The sequence below is a fragment of the Cyprinodon tularosa genome, unplaced genomic scaffold, assembly GCF_016077235.1.
Source record: "Cyprinodon tularosa strain WSP-4 unplaced genomic scaffold, ASM1607723v1 ctg190, whole genome shotgun sequence".
Taxonomy (NCBI): Eukaryota; Metazoa; Chordata; class Actinopteri; order Cyprinodontiformes; family Cyprinodontidae; genus Cyprinodon; species Cyprinodon tularosa.
In genome coordinates this window covers 437,457-464,990 of record NW_024038679.1, presented here as the reverse complement: position 1 = coordinate 464,990, position 27,534 = coordinate 437,457, and the positions used below count along the sequence as shown (strand labels likewise).

At 39.1% G+C, this 27,534-nt stretch overlaps 1 protein-coding gene and 1 non-coding gene across 7 annotated transcripts in view; both read right to left on the bottom strand.

Annotated features, from left to right (window-relative positions):
- Positions 1-27,534, bottom strand: part of LOC119782282 (VPS10 domain-containing receptor SorCS1) — a 324,729-nt gene that overhangs the window by 283,418 nt on the left and 13,777 nt on the right. The window lies entirely within an intron of this gene.
- On the bottom strand, positions 20,121-20,192 carry trnaa-ugc. Its single transcript has one exon. It is a non-coding gene; the product is annotated as a tRNA-Ala (tRNA).

Below are 27,534 nucleotides of genomic sequence, written 5' to 3'. Positions count from 1 at the left end.
TATTTTATGTTTTCAGACACTCAGCCAGAACTTCTTTAGTGTTTAAATAGCCTCAGAATTATCCATCCATCCATCCATCCATCCATCCATCCATCCATCCATCCATCCACAATCCATCCATCCATCCATCCATCCATCCTTCCATCCATCCATCATCCATCCATCCATCCATCCATCCACAATCCTTCCATCCATCTATCCATCCATCCGGCCATCCATCCATCCATCCATCCATCCATCCATCCATCCATCCATCCATCCATCCATCCATCCATCCATCCACCCTTGATCCATCCATCCATCCATCCATCCATCCATCCACCCTTGATCCATCCATCCATCCATCCATCCATCCACCCTTGATCCATCCATCCATCCATCCATCCATCCAACCATAATCCAACCATAATCCATCCATCCATCCATCCATCCAACCATAATCCATCCATCATCCATCCATCCATCCGTCCGTCCAACCATAATCCAACCATAATCCATCCATCATCCATCCATCCATCCATCATCCATCCACCCTTAATCCATCCATCCATCCATCCATCATCCATCCACCCTTAATCCCTCCATCCATCCATCTATCCATCCATCCAACCATAATCCAACCATAATCTATCCATCCATCCATCATCCATCCACCCTTAATCCATCCATCCATCTATCCATCCATCCATCCATCCATCCATCCATCATCCATCCACGCTTAATCCATCCATCCGTCCATCCATCCATCCATCCATCCATCCATCCAACCATAATCCAACCATGATCTATCCATCCATCCATCCATCCATCCATCATCATCCATCCATCCATCCATCCAACCATAATCCATCCATCATCCATCCATCCATCCATCCATCCATAATCCAACCATAATCCATCCATCCATCCATAATCCATCCATCCATCCATCCATCTATCCATCCATCATCCATCCATCCATCCATCCATCATCCATCCATCCATCCATCCACCCATCCATCATCCATCCATCCATCCATCCATCCATCCATCCATCCATCCATCCATCCATCCATCCATCCATCGATGTTCTCTCCTGGTATTCCAGCTTCCCCCCACAGTCCAAAACCATGACTGATAGTTTCCCGGTGAGGTTTCTCAGTCATCCAGATCACAGTCATTCCAAAAAAGTTCAAAAACAATTAACTGGACTAAGGCTACGTTCACACTGCAGGCCTTAATGCTCAATTCCGATTTTTTTGTGAAATCGGATTTTTTTGCGTGTCCGTTCACACTTCCAAGTATATGCGACTTGTATGTGATCTACTGTGTGAACTGAAAGCGTTCAACCGAAGTGTCCCGCATGCGCACTCGAGGACGCGATGACGTTACACGTAGCAAGCGTCCTCAGTGTTTGCAGAAGTAAACATGACTCGTAATACCGCAGCGTATATTGCGTTCTTTAAGTGAAGTTCTTCTCCAACAGGAGCAGGCAGATTACGAACGAAATCTTTTAAGAAGATCAAAAGGAAAGACCCTCCCCCGGTTCCGGTAAGACCCTTCGAGTTTGGTCTGAATCGAGCTATCTTTCCAAATATGAATTAAGTCAGCAACCTCACTTTCTCTCCATTGACTGCTCTCTGTGTTATCTTCCGCCATGGTTGTTAGTTTTTCCCGCCTCCGCTTAGTAGGACGCAGATTAGTAACGTTTAGTAACATTTGTCAAGTATCAATGACGTGTAGGTCGGATGAATGCGACCTGGCCGTACAGACACAGGTCGCATTTGAAAAGATCAGATACGTATCGGATTCAGGACCACATATCCAAGTGGCCTGGGTCGCATTTGAAAAAATCCGATCTGTGTCGTTCAGACTGTCATAAAAAGATCAGATACAGGTCACATATGGGCAAAAAAATCGGAATTGGGTCACTTCAGGCTACAGTGTGAACGTGGCCTTAGTTTCCAAGTTTGAAGACGTTAGATTAACTGGTTTCTCTAAATTCTCCTTAAGTGCGAGTGTGTGTGAATGGTTTTGTGTCTTTGTGTGTCTCTGTGTTAATCTGCGACTGACTGGGGTATAATATACATATAATATGAAAAAAAAATTTGAAAAACAGAAAATATGAAATCTTAGAAAACAGCAAAGATGTTTTTTTAAAACCTTTTATTGATTAAGAACTTTCTCAAAGTTTAATATCTTAATGGCGTGTTTTCTAAATGACCATTGACAAAATGCTTTCTTTGCAACAATCATGGATCAAAATGAGCTCCATAGCTCAAGTGTATTTTTAATTTCACGACTTGGGTCGAACTCACTGTTCTGAACTCCACTGGAACTAAGTGAGGGCGTAGTTAAAGTTCAGAGCTGGTACCAGCTGAGTGGTTCCTGTCCCTCAGAACTTCAATGACCTTGAGTCTTTCAAAGGTGAGACTGTCTGGGTTTGATGTTTAAAGTCATCCAGCAGGGCTCAGAAGACTGCAGATTACAGTCAGTGTTGATATTCCAAACCAACAGCGACTATATTTACATTAACTACAGCATATTGAATAGAGGTAATGTCTTTGGATGGAGGTGGCAGCGTCCCAGCTCCTCCCAGGTGAAGGACAGACTCCGTCAGAGAGAGAGAGTCCCTTAATGTCAGGACTATTTGTACTCATTGTGTCACGCTTTATTTGAATAACAAATCAGTAAATGTCAGAGTCACATCAAATAGAAGCTGCAGAGCGTCTCAGCCTGCTCCTCTATCTGCAATATGTTTTATTACTTTTGCTCTAAGTGATTTCTAAATTTGGAAAAACATTTGATTTCAAATAGCTGTGGATTTTAACAAGTGCTAGTGTTTTTATCCATCTTCCCTGCCTTATATAAATAATTCAAAAGCCACAGCTTGTAAGGTTTAATCCATCTTTAAATCTCTTTCCATTTCCAATTAGCCCGCTGCACCTGCAGCACGCATCTGCTGGTCTCAAACACTCCAGCTTTCTTTTTTCCGCCCAGGTTATATAAGCCAACAGCGTCTCGGAGGAAGTTTGTGCCTCTCGGTAACCAAACAGGAGGTAGAAAAGCATTGTCATTTTCATCAGCAATGCTTCGGCTTCTGCGCCTCCCCTCTCTAACCTGATTCAGTCAGCGTCTGACAGCTGAGAGTGAGACGGAAAAAGAAACGGTGGAAGGAGGCTGAGATGTAAAGAAGTACCCGCACACAAAGCAAAGGCTGCTTCTGTTTTTTTCCTCTCTGCCACAGAGAAACCTGAGAGGTGCCATATTGGTGGGAGTGGCACCGAAATAAAGAGGATGCTCATTTAAGCCACAATCTTTGTCAAAAAAACAAAACTTATCTCATTACATTCAGTTGCATCTTATGTTGCGCAGATTATTTCACCTGCTGTGAATCATAAAAACATCTAAGGTGCTGTCGTGGCTCCAAGTATCTGTCTGTATCAGCACCTCGGAGGGTGAGGGACATTAAACACGTGCCACAAACGGCTGATTTTCACAGATAAGTAGAGAATAGATCTGCTTGTGCAGCTCCTTCTCTTGGTAACCTTGACCTTGTGTGGCTTTGCAGGGGAAGAGTGCATCGCGTGGAGAGATCTCTTTGAGCCTGGACCTCCCTCTGCTTGCTGTGCTGCAGTGCAGCCTGTCATTTAACTATTGATCGAGACTTTCTTGATTTACAGCAATCCGGCTCTAGAGGGGTTCTGAAACAGCTACATGGCCGACACTCTGGCAGAATGCATATTCTGACTTTAAAATCAAAAATCCTGATTGGCTAGAGAGTGTGTGCATGCACATAGGGTGTTTAGGTAAAGTTTACATGATAATAGGATATGAATTTTTATAATTTAGAGCTGTTTATGAAACATTTGGCCAGTTTTATAATCAGTGGTCTCCAAAAGGGTTGTGATGGGGGTGGAGGCCAGACTGATGCCACCCCATGGAGGAGCCATATGGCCTGGAGAGCTTTACCTGACTCAGGCCTCCTCTTTGGGGCCCCGGGCACCTGGCGTAACTGGCAGGAAAACAATTGGCAGCTTGCCACTTGTTGAAAGCTCCTGCTTGGAACTGGACGGGCCCGGTCACCATGGAGGCCCTCTGGCTGGAAGGTTACCAAGCAGGGCAAAGAAGGTTCAAAGGGGAGCTCTGCAGGAGCTCTGTGTTCATCTCATGGTCAAACACAGTTTAGCCAAAAAACTGGATTACCTTTGTGAATTACACTAAATTAATTATGGAGTTCATAAACAAATCAGATAAAACCAGAAGCGGCTGGTGGAGTTTTCTCCAGGGGGAGCTATAAATTCAAAATAGACGTATAGCAGAAACCAATCAAATGTATACTAAGTTATCACACCAGTATGTTTATATGAATGTCAATAATAAAAAAACATTGTAAAACACTTTTTAAAAACAACATTTCATGTACAGGTTTACTTTTTGTACATAAACGTTGCCCTTCTGAGGCTTTGTGAAGGTAAATCAGTGTTTTGCATGGTCCAATATTGTGTCACAAATCTATTCAAATAATGCAAAGGTTTAATAATACAGAAGCTATTAGTCAGCTTTGTATTTTTTTTTAATAAATAAAAAAAAAATGTCTTCTGAGAATGTGTTTATTTAAGTGCAACAATGCAAATTAACAAACATCTAGAAAAAGTAGACTATATTCTATTATTTTTCAGGTGAATCCCAGATTGTTCATTCTTCTTTGCCTTTTCTAAAAACTGATTTAAAGTTTTACCTGTCTTTATCCACACTGGGTCAGATCCCGACATTTAAAAAGGAGGCAGGCAGTCAAGGCAGCAGAATAAAGCATTAGCCTCGCTGCATGAAGTTAGCCAAGCCAATTTGTATGATCCGCCAATCAGGTCCAAACAGTTTCACGTTTAGCTTCTCTAGGTAAGTTTGCTTCCCCGCCCGCCACTCGGCCTGTCAATGTGTCAACTGTGACAAAAGTTACTGCTACGTCAGGACGTAGCTTTGATGCGCCCAGAGCTCCCCTATACTGCTGTATTGGAGGAGCTACTGCTCATGTACAACGACAGTCAGTGAGCAAACTTTTTTGAATCACCAACTGAAAAATAGTTTTACTCGTCATTAAAGATTAAATATTTTTCTTGCACATCTAAGTCAAGGCAGCAGAATAAAGCATTAGCCTCGCTGCATGAAGTTAGCCAAGCCAATTTGCCAATATAATTAAAAATATTTTATTATTTAATTTTAATTTGTCTTTTATAATGTCTTTATTATGGTCATTGGATGGGTGGGGCAGTCAGACAGTACTTCCTCCTAACTGAGATTGTCTTTCACTTATTTGTCAGTTGCTAAGATTAAAATTAGTTCCTATCGATTCATTGATGATCTTTGTAAAGAATATGATTCAGTGTTAAAAATGAGTCGACTAGAAGGAGCCATTGCTCATTCTGAAGCAAAGCCTCAGTGGTATTTGCCAGAGCAGAGGCATACTGAAGCAGAAGCATCAATTAATCCAGAGTCCGGTCTGGATTATTTAATCTGATTACAGGAGACAACGATCCAGAAAAAAATGAATGTTGTTCTGTTAGTAAATATAAACACAGGATAAACTCCTTTACTTATCATTTAAATAGTGCCTATTTAATTACCAGTTTAAAGCTGCTGCTAACTGCACAAAGTCTCTCCCAGCACTAATTAGACTAAAAACAGAGAAGTACAGTATATCAAAATTATCATCCACTTTATTGAAAGGATGAGGTAAGTAGACTGACAGCATGCTGGAGCTACATATCCTGTCTGTTTATGGTAGTTTTATATCTAATTACATTGGAGATTAGAACTTTTTCACATATATTATTAATATTTTTTTATTAAGCAACCTAATAGCTTCCTCTTTTGTTAAAAGTTTAAATATTTATAGTTTTAAAATATGTAATAAAATATTTTTTTTTTATTTAGTCAGTATTTAATACAGCTGACACAATAAACTTTTACAATTTTACGACAAACCTTTTTTTGTAAATTTTAAAAAATACATATTCAGACATTTATGATAATGAAATATCCTCTTATACTCTAACAGAGAAAACCAAGTTGCTGATTATTTTAATTGGCCGTTTATCATTAATTGTTTGTCGATCGACAAGATCAATAATCTTTAGATTCAATTGTTAGTTGATAAATAGCATCCCTACTTTTCCATGTATTTTTAAAATGTTTTCTTTAAGTAATGACGTGGTCTAGAAACTTTTACACTAATCTAATAAATAACCTGATGTTTCTCATAACTAAAAGCAATTAGAAATCTTTGACTCTGAATCTGCTGGTTACAGGGTTGAACTGACTGTAAAGTGCTTTGAGAAGAAATCAAGTAAAATTCCAACCTAACAATATCTCCATCTTTTCTACCCTATATTTATCCCCAGCAGGGTGAGCAGAAATCAAACGTATGAGGCGTTCTGGCATGTTGCAAACAGGTTTGAGAGATAACAATGCCCAGATGGAAAAGCTTCAGGAATGATCTGAGAGATGAAACTGTGTCTGTCCATCAAACTCTTTCTGAGATATAAGTGCAGGATTTTTCAGAGACATCGACTGTTTCCAAGTTCAAAACATCTCAGGTCGCTTTCAATTTCCAAGGGAATTCAGGCCAAGGTCGGAGCATTCATTGCTCTGTGAAGTAACAACACCAAAGAGCCATCTCAGACATAACAACTTTCAGCTAGCATGTAAAGGTCAAAGGTCATAACTGGTCCGTTAGACAAAGACTGAATTGGTTTGGCTTTTCACATCAGGTTAAACATATTTCTACCACATTTTATACAAACACACCGTAGCCAGGTGAGCTTGGTAAACGTCGTGATCCTGCCGTTCACTGTGTCAACTCAGAAAAATATATTACCATATAATGCTTATTTAGCTAATAGCTACAGGTGCTAGTTTAGCTAATAGCTACAGGTGCTAGTTTAGCTAATAGCTGCAGATAGCTGTTGCAGTTTACACAGACACATTTTCACATGACACTTTTTAAACCTGATAGTTTGATATTGTTAGTGACATCTACCAAGTTCCTGAAACCTCCTCTGCTGCAGCTACAGGCCATAAAATTAATTCAACCTGATGTTTAATCCATGAATCTGTGTTTGATTACTCTGCGGCTAAAGGACCCAGGTGTCCCACACAGAGAAAATTATTTTTGAAACTGAATTACAGACCCAAAAGTAAGACAGATAAATGGAATCTTCAATGCAGCAAAATACATTTTAAAGGCGGTTTAACTCATTTTCAAACCTTTAAAACCATTAAGCTCACTTTTAGTTTAGTGAAATCCAACTTTTAACTAATGCATTTAAGTTCAAATTACAGGAATGCAGTCAGTCAGTCAGTCAAGGTAAATCAAATTCAGATTCAAATAAACAAAGTGACTACCAATACAAACTCCTGCTGCTGGTCATTAGACATCCTGTTAAATTGTTTACTCACTAATCTTTTCTATTCTACATTAATTTAGACAGGGGTTAAAATGAAAAGAAATTTAGGTTAAAGTTTGACTATATCCTCTCAACATGTTCATATATTTTTTATTGAGGGAACAACTCTGAGATTTTTTCAAAGAAAGTCTTAAGGAATCCTAAAAAACAATCATAGTCCCCATCAATGTAACTGTCTTTCTAAGCGATGCACTTTAAATATGTTTTCGTACAAAATGGCTCAAAAGAAGACCTGGATTTTAAAGGTGCTTAGTCATGTTATACTAGCATACAGCAAAGACATGTTAAAGTAGGAACAAATGAAATTATGGAATGGACTTTAACATAACTATTTTATTTCCTTATCAATGTTTAACAGAAGGTTCAAACAGAAAAGAATAAATGACCATAAGAATGTATGAGAAAAAGAAAAATATGAGAACACAAATCTGAGTTTTGTCTTCATAAGTTTGATTTGGTTATGAAAGAGTAATGTGAAGCAGCATCAGAGTTATTTCTGGGTGTAAATAGGATAGGTAACATATAAGCTTTGCTTCAGCCTATATGTGGGCATATATATGTGTTTACAGCATGTGTATGTTCTGTTTAGGAGAATGTTAAGGTTTTTTTTTTTTTTTTTTTTTGCTGTTTTCTATTATCCTTTTATCATTATTATTAACCCAAAATAAAATAATCAGAATTGTCATGACCAACAACCATTTCATCCTTATAGAGTGAGGTTATATACACCAAGCATTCCTCCTGATAGTATATAGGTAGGCCTTTTAGAGCCTAAATGGAATTTCAGCACCAGGCACGGTGAACAGAACTAAGCAGACATGATACCATCTACTGGCAGTACCACCAGGTAACAAGTATGTACTTAAATATATACTTTTTAAAGACATAGACTCTAACTTTCTTCATAAAATTTAACACAAATTAAACACATTAAAATAGAAATTCCAAGTACATTGTTGATCACCCCTGAATTACATCTGATCTTGTTCAGTTCTCTAAATTTTAACAGCTGTGACAGAAAACTGTCACACCGTTACAATAAAAATATCTGACCAGCACAAACAATCATTGATTGACTCATTAGGAGTGAGTTTAATAAAGTTGAAGAGAGATTTGAATTTGAATTGGTTACATCCAATCGTACGAGCGTCTGAAGTGGAATCCTTTAAGAAAAATGCTGAACGAGTTCAGACAATCAGAATCCTGAGTGGTTATTTATTTGGTTTTTAAGCAACCTCTCTGGGATCTTTTTGGATAAGAGTTTCCTGAACTCCCTGAGTGTCCTTATCTATGTCCTGACATCACACTTTCTCTGCATCCATCACTGCTCGCACCCTAAGAGGAGTATTGTCTGCTCTCACAGACATGGCTGAACTTGTTTGTGCATAAAGACATAAGCAATGAAGGTTAAAAAGAGTTGTAGAATATCATATCTCTTTATTTATGCACAATTATTACCTTTCTTTATGTCCATTTAACCAGTTTTTTCTTATTGTTAGGATGCGTCAAGCCTACTTCACGCTCTTTGTGCATTAAACTCTAATTAGGTAAATGATAACGCATTAACAATGAAAAACCTAAACAAACACCAAACATTCATGGTGGAATAAAACATAGTCAGCTGACTATTGGGTAAAAAAACGTATATATAACTTTCTTATTAATTTAATAGTTAAATTCTTTAATATAGGTCAGATAATTCAGAACTGAAGCTTCCTGGTCAGTGATCTTCCAACTTTTTTAAAATAATTTTGCTGTTTTTAATTTCAAAAACATGTATAAATACATCTTTGATTATGAAAAAGATAAAGCACAATATCATCTGCATACCTTTAGAGAACAATTACGTTTAACACTAGTGAATCAGGAAGGTTTAATGGGTTTCCACAATTTTGCTTTTCTTAAAAAACCTGATAGAGAAGTCATGAGCTGATATTTTATTTATCAATTAATTTATGTGGATTTAGAGTTAGCTACATTAGCTATAAGCCATGGTTCATTAACCATTGTTTCTCAGTCTTTTACTCATAAATGAAACGTTACACAAGGTGAGTCCCTGATTGGAGGACTCTTTCCTAGAATAGAGAAAGGAGTGGTGATAGCGAGACAGGCTAATTTTAGCATGATTCCAGGATAGACGTCAAAACGGGGAAAACCAGAAACGGGCCCTGATGCCATTCTATCCATTCTATCCTAACCACAAGACAACTGCTCTCCGGGTACTCCTGCTTCCTCCCACAGTCCAAAAACATGACTGTTTGGTTAATTGGCTTCTCTGAATTCTCTTTAGGTGTGAGTGTGTGAGTGAATTGTTGTTTGTGCTGTTTGTCTCTGTGTTGCCCTGCAATGGACTGGAGACCTGTCCAGGGTGTATCCCGCCTCTCACCCGTAGACAGCTGGAGATAGGCACCAGCACCCCTCATGATTATCCCCGCTTGGGATAAGCGTGACAGAAGATAGATGGATTATTATATTTTTGAATGTAATATATAATCTTTAAAAGCTGAGAAAAGCTGTTTCGTTTGTCATCTGAATGGTGACCTATTTCCCACCCTGGGGTGCAAAAATCTTTGCCCATAGACTCAGGTTAAAGGTCAACATATTCTCATTATCAGTTTGTATGAAATCGTACGAAAAGTTTTGCACAGCATTTCGTACATTTTTGACGTTTTTCCTCGAAAAAACAGATCAGTGCGCATGCGCAGGCAGACAGACGAAAAAAGCAGATCCGCGGACAGACGTAAAACTGGGAAAAACAGTGCAATAATTACTTCTTCGTGTCTCTAACTATGTTGCTTGCTGTTTTGTATCTTAGGGTTAGGGTTAGGGTCAGGGTTAGGGTTAATTCTATGTTAAATTATATGTTATTGAATGGTGCATAAGATGCGCATGTGCAAGGATATCTTGTCTCGAGGCAAGACGTACAAATACGACAAAACACGTCAAAAACGTACGCAATTACTGTGCATAATTTTTCGTACGATTTCATACGAACTGATAATGAGAATACACTGTAACGGTTGTCTATGCGCAGTAACTACTATTCAATGCAGAAGATAGGACCATCCTGGGGTGCAGCTGAAAGCAACTTTATTTGCACGCCACAGCACTGACATCACAATTGTCTCTTAGAAAGTGTGGCTGATTGACAGGTATATAGAATTATTTAGCAACAAGGCTTGGCTAACTGCATGCAGCGAGGCTAAAACTTAATGCTGCTTTCCCTGCCAATTTTATCAAATGTCAGGATCTCACCCAGAATGGATTAAGATAGCTACGACTGATTTAAAGCACTGTTCAAAAAATGCTATAACGTTTTTTGTTGTTGACATGCATGTAAATATACCAGTGTGATAACTTAGTATACATTTAAGTTTTCTCCTTCCCTGGAGGAAACTCCACCAAGTACCACTGATTACTTGCTGGTGACATTTTTTTCCATAAAACGACTAGCAACAAATTTGTCATTTATTTTTCAGCAATTTATCTGCTTTGTTTGTGTCTGAATGTGCAAATTAAAGCATATATTGTATATCATATTTTAATTTAATAAAGTGGCATCCCCGAAATGAATAAGACAACTAAAATGCAGCCATTGTTATTTAATAATCTACAAAAAAAGGTGTTTGACCTTTATGATGTGCAATCTGGAGACAATAAACTGGCTTTAAACAGTAAACATGCACTATTGTCTTCCTTTACATTTCACACATTAGCTGCAAAGTTTTGAGTTTTTTTAGCTAAGCTGCTGCAGCATGCTGAACATATGAAAACATTCTGAGACACCATATAAACCATAGATAGATGCCATGGCTTTAGAATAAAAGGGAGCTACATATGTTTCAGGAATGTCTGTTTTAGGATATATAATGTTATCTAATGTGATGTAATGCAAAAGGTCATAAAATATCCTCTTTAGGATGCAAGCTTGCTCAGACTGGCTTCAGCTCAAAAACCCTGTTTCCCATTAATTAAGCAATAGCTAGTGATAATCATTCAGTTCATTTTTTTTGCCTCAGGTTCTTAAAAAAAACAATGGAAAGCAACAAATACACCACTACAATGGAGGCAGAGAGACAAAGAAGGAGCAGAAGCAGCACTGTCTGGATCCTCTGGAGAGCTTCATCAAACAGGAAGAGAAAATGTAAGCCTCCTTCCCTCTGCATGAGCTTCATGCTTGTCTGGAAGCTGGTCTTAAGCTGGAGAGTTTTTAGCCTCATAAACATGAGGAGGACACTACATGAGAATAATAAATGATAATCTTATGGAGTGGATTTGGCTCTTTAATTAGTAAAGAGAGTACATTTAGCAAATAGAAATGTATAAAAAGAAATGCAATCCAAAAGTAATAGTTTTATTTCTGGATTGCATTTTTATAAATATTTTATCAAAATGTGTAAAAAATAAATAAATAAAGAAATAAATAATACAATTTTTTTGTAAAAACAAAATTAAAACAATTTTGAAAGATAATTTAAAAAAACAAGATAATTGAAATTAACGCAGTTACAATTTGTGAATTGCTTTATTAGGACACTACATGAGATTAATAAATAATAATCTTATGGAGTGGATTTGGCTCTTTAATTCTTTAATTGGCAAAGAGAATACATTTAGCAAATAGAAATGTATAAAAAGAAATGCAATCCAGAAGTAATCATTTTATTTGTAGATTGCATTTTTAAAATGCTTAATCAAACTGTGTAAAAAAATAAATAAATAAATAATAATAATAAAAAAAGTTTTTAGGTAAAAATAAAATTAAAACTATTTGAAAGATAATTTCAAAAGCAAGATCAGTGAAATTAACGCAGTTACAAGCCTTTTTTTTTAAGAAAAATTTGTGAATTGCTTTATTTATTTAAATTTAGAAAAGGGGTTTGTTTAAATTTTGATTCACAAAACTTATTGTTTGTTTCCAAAACAATGGAATAAAATTCTCTCCATACCCTCCCAGTTCCCACCTCAGCCCTGACCTATAATGGAAACATTTTGATCCTGAAACCTTGAGTTTCTATGATCGTGGGTATGTTAATAAACTCCCTAGATTCCCTTCAGTTCATAAGATAGCCTTAAATACCCTATATTCCATTCAGTTCTTACGCAATATTATAAAACTGTTTTGCACAGATGATGATAACCAGTTTCCATGGTATCAAAGCATGAATACAGCCCAAACCCTATTAAATAGATATGCTTACCATCATATTTCATAAATACAAAAGAGTTGCTAGTCTCCAAGGTTCACTGGAGCTGTGTTTGAGCTGTAAAAGCATTAAGGACATTTTTTTCGCCAAACACCTTGTGATAATGCTCCTCTGGCTCCATATCCGACAGGCAAACTTTGTTGTCGTCTAATGGGCCCTGATAGCTGGATTCTGGTTTGAAGAGCTGGGACATGAGGAAGCAGGGCCGATCAAAGCAGCATCCTAGTTATACATGGTAATTCACTGGGTAATGACAGCACTGAGGTAAATGTGTTGAGACATCAGCAGATGTGGCAGAGACTGCAGCTCCAGATGTCTTCATCTGTCCCTGATGTGACTTTTCAAGGATGACAACATACACAGATGGGCCCTGCCAAAAATACGGATGGAGTTTCATTTTCTTAGGTAAGACTTCCTGCTTCTTGCAGCTCCTGGAGGTACTCTGGGGCACCGTATGTTGCAGACCAATATAAAACAGGAGCCACCGGTTATATTCACAGTATATAATAGAAAATGCTATATTGCATAGGGAATTATTGCACTCATTAATTAAACAGTTCCTAATTACTCAAAGTAAAAATGCCCCGAATCTTTTAACAGAAATGTCATGTTGATTCCAGAGATGTCTACATTACATTACTATCACTATCACATCACACGTTGTAAAGGCATTAATTAGCTTAAATGTAGCAGAATTTGGCTGCAAATTGAAAGAAACAGCATACATACTCTGGACGGGGCGTGACAGTCAGTGGGTCACAGAAAAGACAAAGCGAGCTGGCAACACAACAATCCCATTACAACTTTATCTTTATGCCATTCCGGAGCAACAATAATTATCTTTCTGGAGTTTTTTTCTTTCTGTCTTCGTAGCTATAAATTTTCCTAGTCTGCACCTACGGTTGTGGAAGCCCAAAATCACGTAATTTTGGTGGACCTAGGCCAGGGCGCTGGAGTGCTGCTGATTGTCGAAACTCGATTTCAAGAGGGTCAGTATGGATGTTGTCGTGGCCACGGAACAGTGGACTAGCTCTACACCCTCTGATTGGTGCTTGGGGGTTCATGGGAGTTTGTCCAACCTGTCCTTGTGTGCTTAATAGGTCTGGAAATGCCATTTGACCAATTCTCTCCTGGTTCCATGTGGGGTCCATCTCAGGCCAGTGGAGTGGGGGACCCTTTACCATCCAGTCTCTGTAAGTAGAACAGTAGTCTGGCATTAAGTTGGACCTGTTTGGCATTGAGTCGGACCTGTTTGGCACTAAGTCTGACATTTACTGGTGCATGTTGGAATCCAGCAAAGCTTCCCTCTGTCATCGGCCCTGTTCAAGTTTTCTAGGCACACCCGAGGCCTGAGGGGTTCTGGTTCGGGGACCAGTAGATCCTGAGTTTTGTGGATGATGCTGTCTCCTGTCAAGACCTACAGCATGCACTGCAGCAGTTTGAAGTCATGTTTGAAGTGGCCAGGTTGAGAATCAGTTCCTCCAAGTCCAAAACCATGGTTCTCAACCAGAAAAAGGTGGCTTCTCCCCTTCAATTTGAAGGAGTACATCAAAGGGGAGGAGTTCAAGTGTCTTTGGGTTCTGTTCACGAGTGAGGGGAGAAGAAAGCGAGAGATCGATAGGCTGATCAGTGCAGCCGCGGCTATAATGCAGATACTGCACTGGTACGATTGAGGTAAAGAGAGAAGTGAGTGAAAAGGAAAAGATCTGGATTGAACAGTCAGTCTTTGTTCCTACCCTCAATTATGGTGATGAAATCTGGATTATGACAGAAACAATGAGATCCCAGACACAAGCGACTGAAATGAGCTTGTCCCCCACCCCTAGCTAGCCTGGAAGCGCCTCATGCTTCCCCAGCAGAGCTGGAGGAGGTGTCCGGGGAAACTGAAGCCTTGAAGTCTCTGCTGAGACGGCTGACCCCACGTCCTGGTCCCGGATGAAGCTGAATAATTTATAATGTATTTATTTAATTGGCTATTTATTTACATGTTAATTTTTATATAATATAATATATATAATTTAATTAGATTTTTAAAATTAAAGTTACATTTTACTTACTGGGTTCCCACACCTTGATGAACATCACATAAAAAAAAAAAACTTTGTTTAACTTTCCAGGAGCAATTTTCTAAATTTTAAGGATCATTTGTGGTAGTATTTACCTCTTCCTTCCACCTCTGTAAGGCCGTTTCTCAATATGTGTACTTCTGCGTTCTCATGTGCTCGAGAAACGTCATCAGCCTCACCCCTAGTATTGTTCCAGTTCACAAGAACAGCAGACCGAGAACGGACAAAGTCCCTGGATGTTGTTCTCGGCCCTCCCTCTCTTTACCCAGCATGCATCAGAGCAGACTTGTCCGTTGAGATTGACAGCTGTCCCAGCATGCACTGCAGCAGCAGCTTCCAGATTAGCGCTCACAGAGCTCAGAGTATTAAGTTTAAAGTTCTCTTTTCTGTTGCTGTTGTTCTCCTAAGAACATACTTGGCGAGAACACGGTTTCGTACTCGTTTTCTTGTGAGTTAAGAAACGGCCTGAGTGTCATCTATCGGAACTTTAAATTGCAGGTGTGTCTTTATGGCTGTTTTCAAACACTTTACAAGACTTTACATTATTGTTTTTTTCAAATTCAAAAACTAACCAGGATTCCATAGAAACACTATACTTATTTCATGATACATTTATTTATGTTTTTACTTTTATGTATTTCATGACATATTTTGGCCCTCAAAACACCCCCCTTCAGGAACCCCCGCATTGGGATAACCCACCACATGACTTAATGTCATCAATGTAATAATCCATTAACACCCATATTTCTAGTTGTCAAAAGAAATTCTCAATTTATTTATTTTACTTTTATTACTTTCAGCTGTTTTTATTTAAACATGGTTATGAGCAGAATCCCCTCACTCAGGCAGAACCTTTTGCTGACTGCAGTTGTTAAATATAAAAGGCATTAAGATGTCTAAACACCTTCACTTAGTAGATGATAGGTCAGAAGTTTGGACTCTAGAGGGCTTCACTGAAAACGTAGCAAAGTGAGTGCAATGCATTATGAGCAGCTGTAGAACACCCACGGGCAAAAATTGAGCTGACATCCTATTTTAGTTACACTTATTTCTGTTGATAATGTTCAGTTTTATAATTAAAATCTATAAATTGAGTCTATATAATCCCAAATAGTTTGCTGCCTATTTTATTTCTGCTTTTGTTTAATAAAATGCAACAGAAATGAGACTCGTAAAAGCGTATAAAATTCTAAAGCCGACGTTGTCAGAACTCTTCGCAGTGTTTCATCCAGCAGGTAGAACACAAACCATCAGGTGATGCAGAACTAGAGACCCTGGCATGGAGTCTCTGCAGTCTGCAGGGTGTATCCATAACAGCCACTTTGTTTCACCTTCCTATCAGCAAAGATCATCTTTAAAGGATGAAGGCTTTATTATGAATCACAGAGTGTTTCCAGACTTTGCATTGTGTGAATGTGCAGCACTAATGTGGCATTATGCACTTCCACCATGCCGCCGTGTTCACTCATCTATTAGTCACACATTGAAATGGGAATTTTAAATGCTGTATGTTGGATTAATTAACATTAGTGTTTCATGGATTTAATTATAAGTAGCAAGAAAGACTTTATTGCTGCCAACTAAAGTGGGTCTATTATCCTCATCGGAGGCTTTGTATCGTTATACTCAAGATCAATTAGAGATGGACATGAATCAAAAATAAAAGGAACTAATTATCTAAAGCTTTCTCTGAGAGTGGCTGTCCTCTTTCTTTATTCTAAGTTATGTTAAGAGATACCAAAGTGACACTACCTGAATGATTTTATCAACAAATCTATTAGCTAACCGAACTGGTGGTATATGTGAAACTGGAGTCTATTTAACCACTAAAATTAATCATTATATTACAAGAAATAGTTTTTACAGAAGATTTAAAAGTTTTAAAAGTATTGTTATTAATCATCCTTTATAGGCATTAAATAATTAGTGTTTTTTTCGCCCGTGTAATTGCATTTTATATAACCCCAGTCTTCATGTAGATAGAAATATAACTCTAAGCAAGTGACAAGATAATCCTGGTTATAGTTGTCATCAAAAGATGCATATACTGTGGTTATTAGGGGACTTACATGGTCAGCAACAATACTTTGGCTCTGATGGTTAATCAATGACCTCCATTAAGGGGACCAACGATGGCAAGGATGTTAATTGTCTGTTTAATTGGACTAAATTGAAAAATTAAACAAGCTTTTATCAACCAAAAAGTTCACGTATCATAACCAAGCAGTGGAACAGACTGGATGTAGAGAACAGCCTCATATCAGCTTATATTCACAATGTACTTTTGGCATCAAAGCAGATCAGGTGTCTTGATAAAAACAAAGTAAATCTAATTAAGTCAGTCTGACTATAATTTATGTCCTACATTTTGTTACCAATTCATCAAGTTTAAATGGAGCGTAGGTGGAAGTTCAACTTAATAAACCATTTACTTGCCTTCATATACCTACGACATACGGCAATCAGCTTTGAACTACACCGGACTTCCATCTTCCAGGTCCCTCAGTGAAGCTCTAGAATCAGCTCACGCAGTCCACAGGATCTCCCCATAAAGCTCAGCAGACCGTCTCTCTAACCAGCAGTCTACAGACTGACCAACTTCATCTATCTCTACTCCACCATCAGTTTCAGGCCTGGGGGGAAACATTTGTTATTTACTCCTGTCAATCCATATCAAACAAAATTAAGCACTAAGGTTTCCCGCTGAGGTCTGATTTTCTTTATCTTTTTGCTAGTTTTTCAGATTGAAATGTGATTATAAGAGAGTCACTAAGAGGAGCTTCAGTTTTATAGATACAGGTTTATGGTAGGCTTTTATTTTGTCTTTATTTTGAATCTTTACTGCCTTCCAGGCAACATATAACATATATTTTTGTTTTGTTTTTTTAAGATGGAAAGACCAAAAATTCCTACTATATATATATATTAGGGGTGGAACGGTTCACAAAATCCAAGGTTCGGTTCACGGTTTCGTGGTCACGGTTTTCGGTTCGGTTTGGTATATGTTTATTGTTACACTGAAAAATAAAAAAATTAATAAAAACAATAAAAAACTAATTTATTGTAATTATTTTTGATGATCCGCGGAAACCATGGATCATTTCCGCATGTTTTGCTGCTTTGAATTTAATCATCTTGCGCATGCCCTCTACGATCTCCAAGGAACTCAGAGCAGAGCGGACGGGAGCCACAGTGGAGGCTGTATGCTATGCTTTGTGCAGGCAGTCTAGAGCGCAGCGGGGTGGAGCTGAGCGCTGACAAACTAAACGTGTTGCACAATGCTTGCACACTGTTGCACTTTTATCCACAACTTTCTTTCCGCCGTCATCGTAGGTCACTCTAAATGCAAAGCGGTCCCATACAGCAGACCTATAAACTGCTGCTGGCGCGTCTTCCAACTCCTGTTCTTTCCCTCTCGCCATACCCACACAATTCTCCACAACAACTGATTTTTTTCTGCTATACCCGGCTACGCTGCTTCGCTTCTTCTTCTTCTTGTTTACTACTGGTGGTTGGCTTTGGTCGCAGTACCGCCACCTTCTGCTCTGGAGGGTAAACGCTTCACCTATGAGAAAAAGGAGCCGTGCATGAATGACGCGAATCGAACCGAGACAGTCGAACCGAACGGTTCGGACAGTTTTCATAAACCGTTCCATCCCTAGTAATGTAGTTATTGTAATGTAGTTATTCTACATTTGACGTTTGGACAATTATCAGTACTTTTTCCTGAGAGGGGGACTCATGGTAAGACAAAATTTACAAATTGAGTTTCTTTACTTTCCACAATAATGAAGCACAATTGATTCCATATCCTGAAGCAATGAATGAAGGTCTGTTTCTGTTTACAGTAACACACACTTACAGGTGTGACACACTTGGCAGCTGGCATGATGAATTCTGGCAGCGGAAACAAAAACCCTTTATTAACTTCACCACAGGCCAACAGATGAAGTCATCAAAAGCAAAGCATGGGTTATATTTTTTTTCTAATGAAGCAGCATTTGTAGGAGAAGCAGAAAGTTATTGATCATAATGAATCTTGGCAGGAATCTGAGTCGTTAAAACATTTATTGTAGCGTTGGGTCATTTTTGCATGCAGCACAGGAAGCGTGTGGGGTTTTTTCTGAAAGGTTGAAAAGAGAAGAAAAAAAGCGGCGTTGCTTTCGCTTTTGAACACAAAGCGTTTGGTCTGCATCATATCAGAGAGCGAGTGGGCAAAGTCAGGGGAAAAAGCTGCCTGTCAACCAACGTCCTGCATTTGACAAAAAGTTTCATTGAATTTTTTTTTTTCCTTTATGCTCATTTAGTCAAGTTCTTTCTGAGCCACTTCCACCGTTCTGTCTCCCCATGTTTTATCAAACTCGGTCAATTAACTTGAGCTGCCGTCTCATGTGGTTCTTTCAGTCTAAGTGCTGAAGGCTCTCTCTAAAAAAAAACCTTTTTCATCTTCACTTTCAGACACATTCGCTGGTTTACAGATTGCCCAGGATTCAATTTGTGCCTTTGAAATGTCCCGTACAATCCTGAACCAGATCAACGTGTGAGATGGGAATAGGACCTGTAGCGTCCTGGAAGCAGCTGCAAGAATCACCCTTGTCAATCTGAATTGCTACCCTGGTAGAACGGGCTTAAAAGAGAGCAGATAACACAAACACTATGTCCTCTACTTGAATCCTTACACCTCAAACTGAATCTCTGCAGCTAAAAAGCGTTTCTGTCTCAATTTAAATGCTTTTGCTTTCAAAATACATGGAATGTGGCGATAAAATGACATTTCATTACAGAAATCTGCTCTGTGAGCTGGCTTCACCTCTGCACTCGGGCTGTAAGTCTTACATGCCTTCCCTATAGTGAAGAGAGCTTCTCAGACCACATCACTTCAGTCGCCATCGTTCACATCAAGGTGTCAATCAAACTCGAGGGCGGTCAAATATAAATGCCTCAGCTGAAAATCAGAGTAATGATATTTTTCAAGGCGATATTGCTGACATGGTTGCAGAGCGAGTCGCTTGCAGCAGCACAAGGCTAAAGCTTTCCCTTACCTGCTTTATGAGGCGTTTTTATGCGGAATCCAATGTAGCGTGATCTGATTAGCTGAGCAACAAAAGAAAATGTTCTTCTTTCCAAGAATGTTTTTAACTACCTTTCTCCATTTAAAACACTTTAGCAGAACAATATGATACAGTATGGGGTGGATTTTGTTCCAATTTTTTAGAATAGAATTCAACTTTATTGTCATTCCACTGTCACAAGCATTTAACAAATCCCCTTGGGGAGCAGTGGGCTTCCATTATGCAGTGCCCGGGGAGCAGTGTGGGGTTAAGGGACTTGCTCAGGGAGCCACGGTGGTAGTCTGTAGGTGTCCCTAACCACTAGGCCACCACTCCCCCTAAAATTACTGGAGATGCCAGGGATTGAACCCGGGGCCTCATACATGCAAAGCATGCGCTCTACCACTGAGCTACATCCCCACTAGCAAGCGATGTGGATGGAAATAAAAAAAAAAATGGTTCATTAAGAAACGGTTTGAGTCTAACTTCCTTATTTTCTTACTTGTCGTTTTATATTTTCCTAATTTATTCCTGAAAATGTTGACTTTTTTCTCTATTTTGTTTTTTTTCTCAAATATTTTATATTTTCACCTTTTATTGTGTCAAATGTTCTCTTTTTCAAACTCAAAGAGAAATAGTGAAATAGTAAAACCCAAAAGACATTTTTTTCATTGTAAAATTAAGATAGAGGTGATGTTCCACGTCCCTACAGCCAGAAACTGCGTGTGCGGACCAGGCAGTTGAAGCACCCTGCGTTGACCACCACCCAGTCCTCTCTGCACCCCAAAGGAACACTCTGCACAGGGGTTATGATTTTTCATTTCGGGTGCCAATACAAGTGGTTGAAATGAGTTTCCTTCGCAGGGTGGGTGGGCGCACCCTTCCAGATCAGGTGAGGAGCTCAGTTACTCAGAAGCAGCTCGGAGTAGAGTCGTTCCTCCTCCATGTAGAAAGGAGCCCACTGAGGTGGCTCGGGCATCTGTTTTCAGATGCCTCCTGGCCGCCTCCCTCAGGAGGTGTTCCAGGAATGTCCCATTGGGAGGAGGCTGGCCTGGTGTCGCCTCGGGGTCCCCCACAGCAGCTGGAGGAGGTGTGTGTGGATCGGGAAGTCTGGGCATCTGCTGCCTACGCGACCCGGCCCCGGATGGATGGATGGATGGATGGATGGATGGATGGATGGATGGATGGATGGATGGATGGATGGATGGATGGATGGATGGATGGATGGATGGATGGGTGGATGGATGATGGATGGATGGATGGATGGATGATGGATGGATGGATGGATGGATGATGGATGGATGGATGGATGGATGGATGGATGGATGGATGGATGGATGGATGGATGGATGGATGGATGGATGGATGGATGATGGGTGGATGGATGATGGATGGATGGATGGATGGATGGATGGATGGATGGATGGATGATGGGTGAATGGATGGATGGATGGATGGATGGATGGATGGATGGATGGATGGATGGATGGATAGATGGATGGATGGATGGATGGATGGATGGATGGATGGATGGATGGATGGATGGATGATGGATGGATGGATGGATGGATGGATGGATAGATGGATGGATGGATAGATGGATGGATGGATGGATGGATGGATGGATGGATGGATGATGGATGGATGGATGGATGGACGGACGGACGGATGGATGAATGGATGATGAACGGATGATGGCTGGACAGGTGGATGGATGGATGGAAAATTAAGAAAAAATTGTCGATAGAGTTGAAAAAAATATACTTACTTTAAATTTTATTTTTTTTGTATGTGTAAATTAAGTTTGCAACTATCTATTACATGAACTTATCTACTTTATTCTATCTTCCAAATTGAATACATTCTGTTGCCATGTGAGCTCTTTGTTCAAACAAGAGAATCCCAGAAGTGTGCGCTGTCCATAAAGTGTGATTTTAGTTCTCCATTTGTGGAAAGGTGCTAACATTAGCCTGCATTGCTTTCACCATTATTCCGACAATCAGGGACTCAGCTGTAGGCAGTCAATTTGTGTTTAATTTAAACAAGTTTAACTCTCATGCATATTCTTGTGAGAAAAAAGAAGATGTATGAAAAGAAGTCAGAATGACTCTATTTATTATTTCTTTCCAGAAATGATTAAACCTGTATTTAAAAAAATCAGAAAGATTGCATCTAAAATAGCATGACTCCTTAATAGAATATCTAACTATAAAGACATTCAGTTAGCAAAGGCTGAAGATCATATTAGATAAAAAGTGGGACCTCTGATCAAGATTTATAGATTTCTAAGATACTTAAAAAAAAAGAAAAATGTGAATTCCAAATGAATTAATTTAAAGAACTTTGTTTATTTCTTATCTTGTAACTTTTTGCTGTCAAAGTTTGGACATTTTTTTAAATGTTCTTTCTCTGCTTTATACTTCCAAAGATTTTCCGTATTTGATCAGTTTAGAGAAGCAGTGAGAGTAAAATCTGCAGGAACTATGCGGCTTTATTTGTGTCTGTGATTCTCTTTTATGTAACCACGTCTTCCAGAGTACTATTATTTCCTGTCTGCCTCCATCTGACTGCCGGCGAGTTGCCATGTCATAATTTTCCTCAGAGGAAGTCTTAGGGCTTAGTGCTGAAGTTTGGTTTTTATCTGCCTCTACTTGCTTTTTGGTTCTGTCAAAGGTAACTGTCATCTCATCAGACAGTCGCTCAAAGGATATCATCAAACTGTCAGCATCTGTGAGGCCGTAATTGAACTTAAAGTGCAGTAACATGGGGGAAACCAAAATTGTTTGGAGAGTTGACTGAACTCTGCTTTGTAGTATAAAACAGGGGTCGGCAACCTGCGGCTCTTTAGTGCCCCCCTTGCGGCTCCCTGGAGCTTTTTAAAAAATTTATGAAAAACAAATTTTTTTGGTTTGTTTATTTTAATATGATGTGCATGAGGTCAAACTGACGTAACATTTGTCTAATAAATAAATTTAAACAATATATGTAAACATTTATTTCAGCGAAAATGTGAGTCATAGCCATAGAGATCAGTGGTCAAAGCCTGCAACACTTGTCTTAGTGTGGCGAGGTGCCAGGCAAAGAAAGCGACGGGGCCGTGGATCCCAAAGGGACAAAAAGGAAGATACCTGATGAGAACAGAGGATTCATAGAAGAATAGACCAAATCATTTGCTTTCATTATCAATGCATTTTTGCTTTGGCACGAGAATTTGTCAAATAATAAAAATAATCATTTGGAAGAGAAGGTTAAATGTGCAGCCAAACACAAAGCTGTGAGTGAGAGAAAGAATGTGTTTGCAGAACTTCTGGATACATTAGAAAAGAGCAAAGATAGATTTAAGAACTGGATAGCTTCTCCAAACTCCACTACTGCTGTTAGTTTTGTTTCAAGCATGAAAAAAAAAAGTTAAATGGTCAGGTAGTGCTCTGATGCAGGGATGTGATTATTTTTTTATTTTTTTCTCCCCAAATCCTCAAAATAAAAATATCACGAAGGAACAATGGTGATGGAGGATGTGGGTTTTCAGGGTTAGAGAGCTCTGCTCTGATGGATGTCAGCTCCTGCTTGGTTCCTCGTGACTCAATCAACTCCTACCAACAGAAACACGTCCACCATAGAAAGATTCCTTTATTGCGTTTCTATAATTTCATCAATGCAACAAACCTTCAATCTGAAAAACTCACACGATAAGAAAAGACAATTAGGAGAAATTTATTAATAAAATTACTTAAGTCTTTGGTGCTCAGACCTCGGCAGGAAACATAGCATTTAATTTTGATAGATATACATGAACAAGAGCAAAGAACAGGGCTGTTTCCCCCCCAGGCCTAAAACTGGTGGTGGAGTGGAGATAGATGATGTTGGTCAGTCTGTAGACTGCTGGTCAGAGAGACGGTCCGCTGAGCTTTATGGGGAGATCTAGTGGACTGCGTGAGCTGATACTAGAGCTTCACTCAGGGACCTGGAAGATAGAAGTCCAGTTTGGATAACACAGGTTGAGAGAACCTGTCCATGATGAGCAAGCATGAAGCGACAGTGGAGAGGAAAAACTTCTGGCAGAACCAGGCTCAACATGGCGGTCTTCTGCCAGGCAGGTTGATATGAGACGAATGCAGTAACAGGCCTCGAGGAATGACGCTCTGATGAAGCTTTAGCTACGATGGTGGAGGAGGGGCTGGAGGTGGGTTGAAACTGGGTTATCTGAATGAAGTCCCACAGCGCAACCAGGTAGTAGACAGGTTGGAGGCCTTTTAAGATGAGCTTAGGATGCCGATTGGCTTTCATTGAGATGTAGTTCAAAGCTGATTGGCTGTGTCATAGATGGATGTATGAGAGCAGTTTCTTTAGTTGAACTTCTGCTTAGGCTCCATTTAAACCACGCTGTGAAGGGCGGTGAAAAGGCGCGTGGTGAATTCCATGTGGTGAGAGCGTTCACTGCTCCTCCCTCACCTCATGCTACTATGTAAAATTTGCTCCAGGATTAACATTTAATCATGAATTCTCATTATATATTCAAGACCACGTAGTCCTTTTGTTATAGTGGTCTAATACACTTAGAGCCCATGTTACTATCGAGGCTTATATAAGATTTTTACATTTTTTGTTTTTTTGGTCCAATATGGCTCTTTGAGCAGTTTGGGTTGCCGACCCCTGGTATAAAATATTCAGGTTCTGCAATGTTAAGTATATAATCAAAGGTAAAGATGTAAACTGGTGGAGGTTGGCATGTACTGTATCTCATTAACATTTTAATTTAGAGACTAAAATATATGTGGAAGAACAGCTTAATCAGCTGTGATCCTGATAAAACTCTGGGTTGGCTGCATATGAAATGCAAACATATGGTAGCCTGGGGGTGTAAACACGCTGCAAATCCGTAAATGTGTGGCAAATAGAAAAAAAAATCCTGCTAAAACAGAAAAAAAGTTTCCAAATATAAACTTTAAACAAACACACTAAACATTGCAAAGAAAATGACTGCATTCAGTGGCAGTTCGAGACCAAATTCACCAGAGAGGCCAAAGTGGGGCCAGGGTGGTCTTCATGGGTGCGCCAAAAAAAGCATTAAACAATAAAAAAGAGGACAATAGATTATAGTTTGATTTATTAAGTGAGACTTGGAGCCAAAGAACCATTTGTGACTCTGAACTGAAAAAAGTCAAGTTGGTTAAATTATAAATATTATGTTATTTCAACAAAAAAAATATTTTTTTATGGTTTAAACTGTCAAGTTTACCTTAAATTAAAAACCCCTCACCACAGAAAAAAAAAGATATCTAAGATAATAATTTCCAGGTAAATCTCTACTTCATGTAGATGACCACATATTGTCACTTACACTCACCGGCCATTTTATTAGGTACACCTGTCCAACTGCTCGTTAACACTTAATTTCTAAGCAGCCAATCACATGGCGGCAACTCAGTGCATTTAGGCATGTAGACATGGTCAAGACAATCTGCGCCTGGTCTGATGAGTCTCGATTTCTGCTGCGACATTCGGATGGTAGGGTCAGAATTTGGCGTCTACAACATGAAAGCATGGATCCATCCTGCCTTGTATCAAAGGTTCAGGCTGGTGGTGGTGGTGTCATGGTGTGGGGAATATTTTCTTGGCACTCTTTGGGCCCCTTGGTACCAATTGAGCATCGTTGCAACGCCACAGCCTACCTGAGTATTGTTGCTGACCATGTCCATCCCTTTATGACCACAATGTACCCAACTTCTGATGGCTACTTTCAGCAGGATAATGCGCCATGTCATAAAGCTGGAATTATCTCAGACTGGTTTCTTGAACATGACAATGAGTTCACTGCACTCAAATGGCCTCCACAGTCACCAGATCTCAATCCAATAGAGCATCTTTGGGATGTGGTGGAACGGGAGATTCGCATCATGGATGTGCAGCCGACAAATCTGCGGCAACTGTGTGATGCCATCATGTCAATATGGACCAAACTCCCTGAGGAATGCTTCCAGCACCTTGTTGAATCTATGCCACGAAGAATTGAGGCAGTTCGAAGGCAAAAGGGGGTCCAACCCGTTACTAGCATGGGGTACCTAATAAAGTGGCCGGTGAGTGTATATTCATTGATGAATGTGATCTCATCAGCTGACCATCGGATCATTGCTGCGGTCAGTGTATCACTATCACTATCAGCAAAGCTGCTGTTATAAAACATTATATTTTCTACTCGATGTATGAATTTAAAAACAATGTGGCCTATTGGCTGCCATTTGAAAAACCAAAGTAAAAAAAAAAGGTTTTTAATTGTTGTTCAGTGTATCAGTGGATTATGTGCTGCATTTCTACAATTGTAAGAACTAAAGCAAAAGCACGTTTTTGAGATATATGATTTTATGGCCAATAAAGTTGGACTAAAGTAAAAAATATTGGGTTTAACGAAAGTACTATGTTTACATTCTTTGGATAAAGACAAAATAAAGATTTCTTTGGTTGATCTTTTTGTAATCTGTAATCATGATTCAGAAAAAGAGCATATTTCTGACTTATTATAGACAAAATGTATTTATATGAACTTTAAATGCCCTGCAAACACTTAAATGAAACCAAGATACAAAGAACATCCAAAGGTGATGCACTGTAACGTGAGCATTACAGGTTGAGAAAAGCTCCAAACTAAGTTTACATATAGTAAATGTTCCTAACTCCTCGTTGGGGATGATTAACCTACAGGGGACAGCCATACCATAGGCATTACTACAATGCATGCCAATGCACCAGAAACATAAATGGGAGGTCCATACTGAGGACATTTGAAGAGAGATAAGAAAAAGTATGATTGACTATGAATCTTTTTTTTTATAACTCATCCTCTTTGAGCATCCTATTTACATCTTTACAAAGGGTCTTGGTCCCCTATGAGTTGTTAAACGTCTCCCCTGATGGTCTGAAGAACTTCTGTTATCTAATTTGATGGTTTGTTTTTGTTACCCTTAGCCTTAACCTCTTACACCCTCAGGGGGTATAAATAAATTTCTGCCTGACAAAAACACACAAAAGTAAATCACTTATAGCCTCACAGCTATTAGATTTAAGAAGAAACTTGGTACCTCTGTAAAGGTCAGATGTCATAGAATGGTTTTCTGGTGTCAGCACCATTGTAGCTTTGACCCTGCCTGAAATATTAGGGACAAAATACAAAATATTTTGCATTTTTTGAACCTCGCCAAAATTTTCTTTGAAATAAACATTGCAAAACACTACCAAAATATTATTTATAGCACAAAAAAGTAGTACAGACTTTTAAATCTAAATGTTGTGTAAAAATATACCAATTTTGGACTCAATCAGATGAATCTTATTTATTTTAGAATGGTATTAGTGAGAAATTTCTTAGGCGGAGAGGCCATTTTGGCACATTTATCCAAAAATGTCACCAAACTGTGCCAAATGTGTTTTTTAAATCAATACTAGGGGTTTGTTAAAATTACGAGGTCACGTAGCAACTGGACCCACGGGTGGGTCCGTAGGGTTCTAGGGGTTAACTAGTGTTGCTATGATACCAGTATCGAGTGGGGCCCTGATCCAGTTCTAAAATGGTGGTATCGGTATCAACGAGTACCAACAAATAGGGCACCGATACCATTTAGAGAGCCAAAAGTTTATTCAACTATTGTCACCCATTCCAGGAAGGCAATAAAAGTTCTACTGGATTCACTTTGTGTTAGTATTTTTCCTGCTTCACAAAGGTAGGCAGCAGCTTGACAAAGCCATGATGGCAATTATTTTACATCCA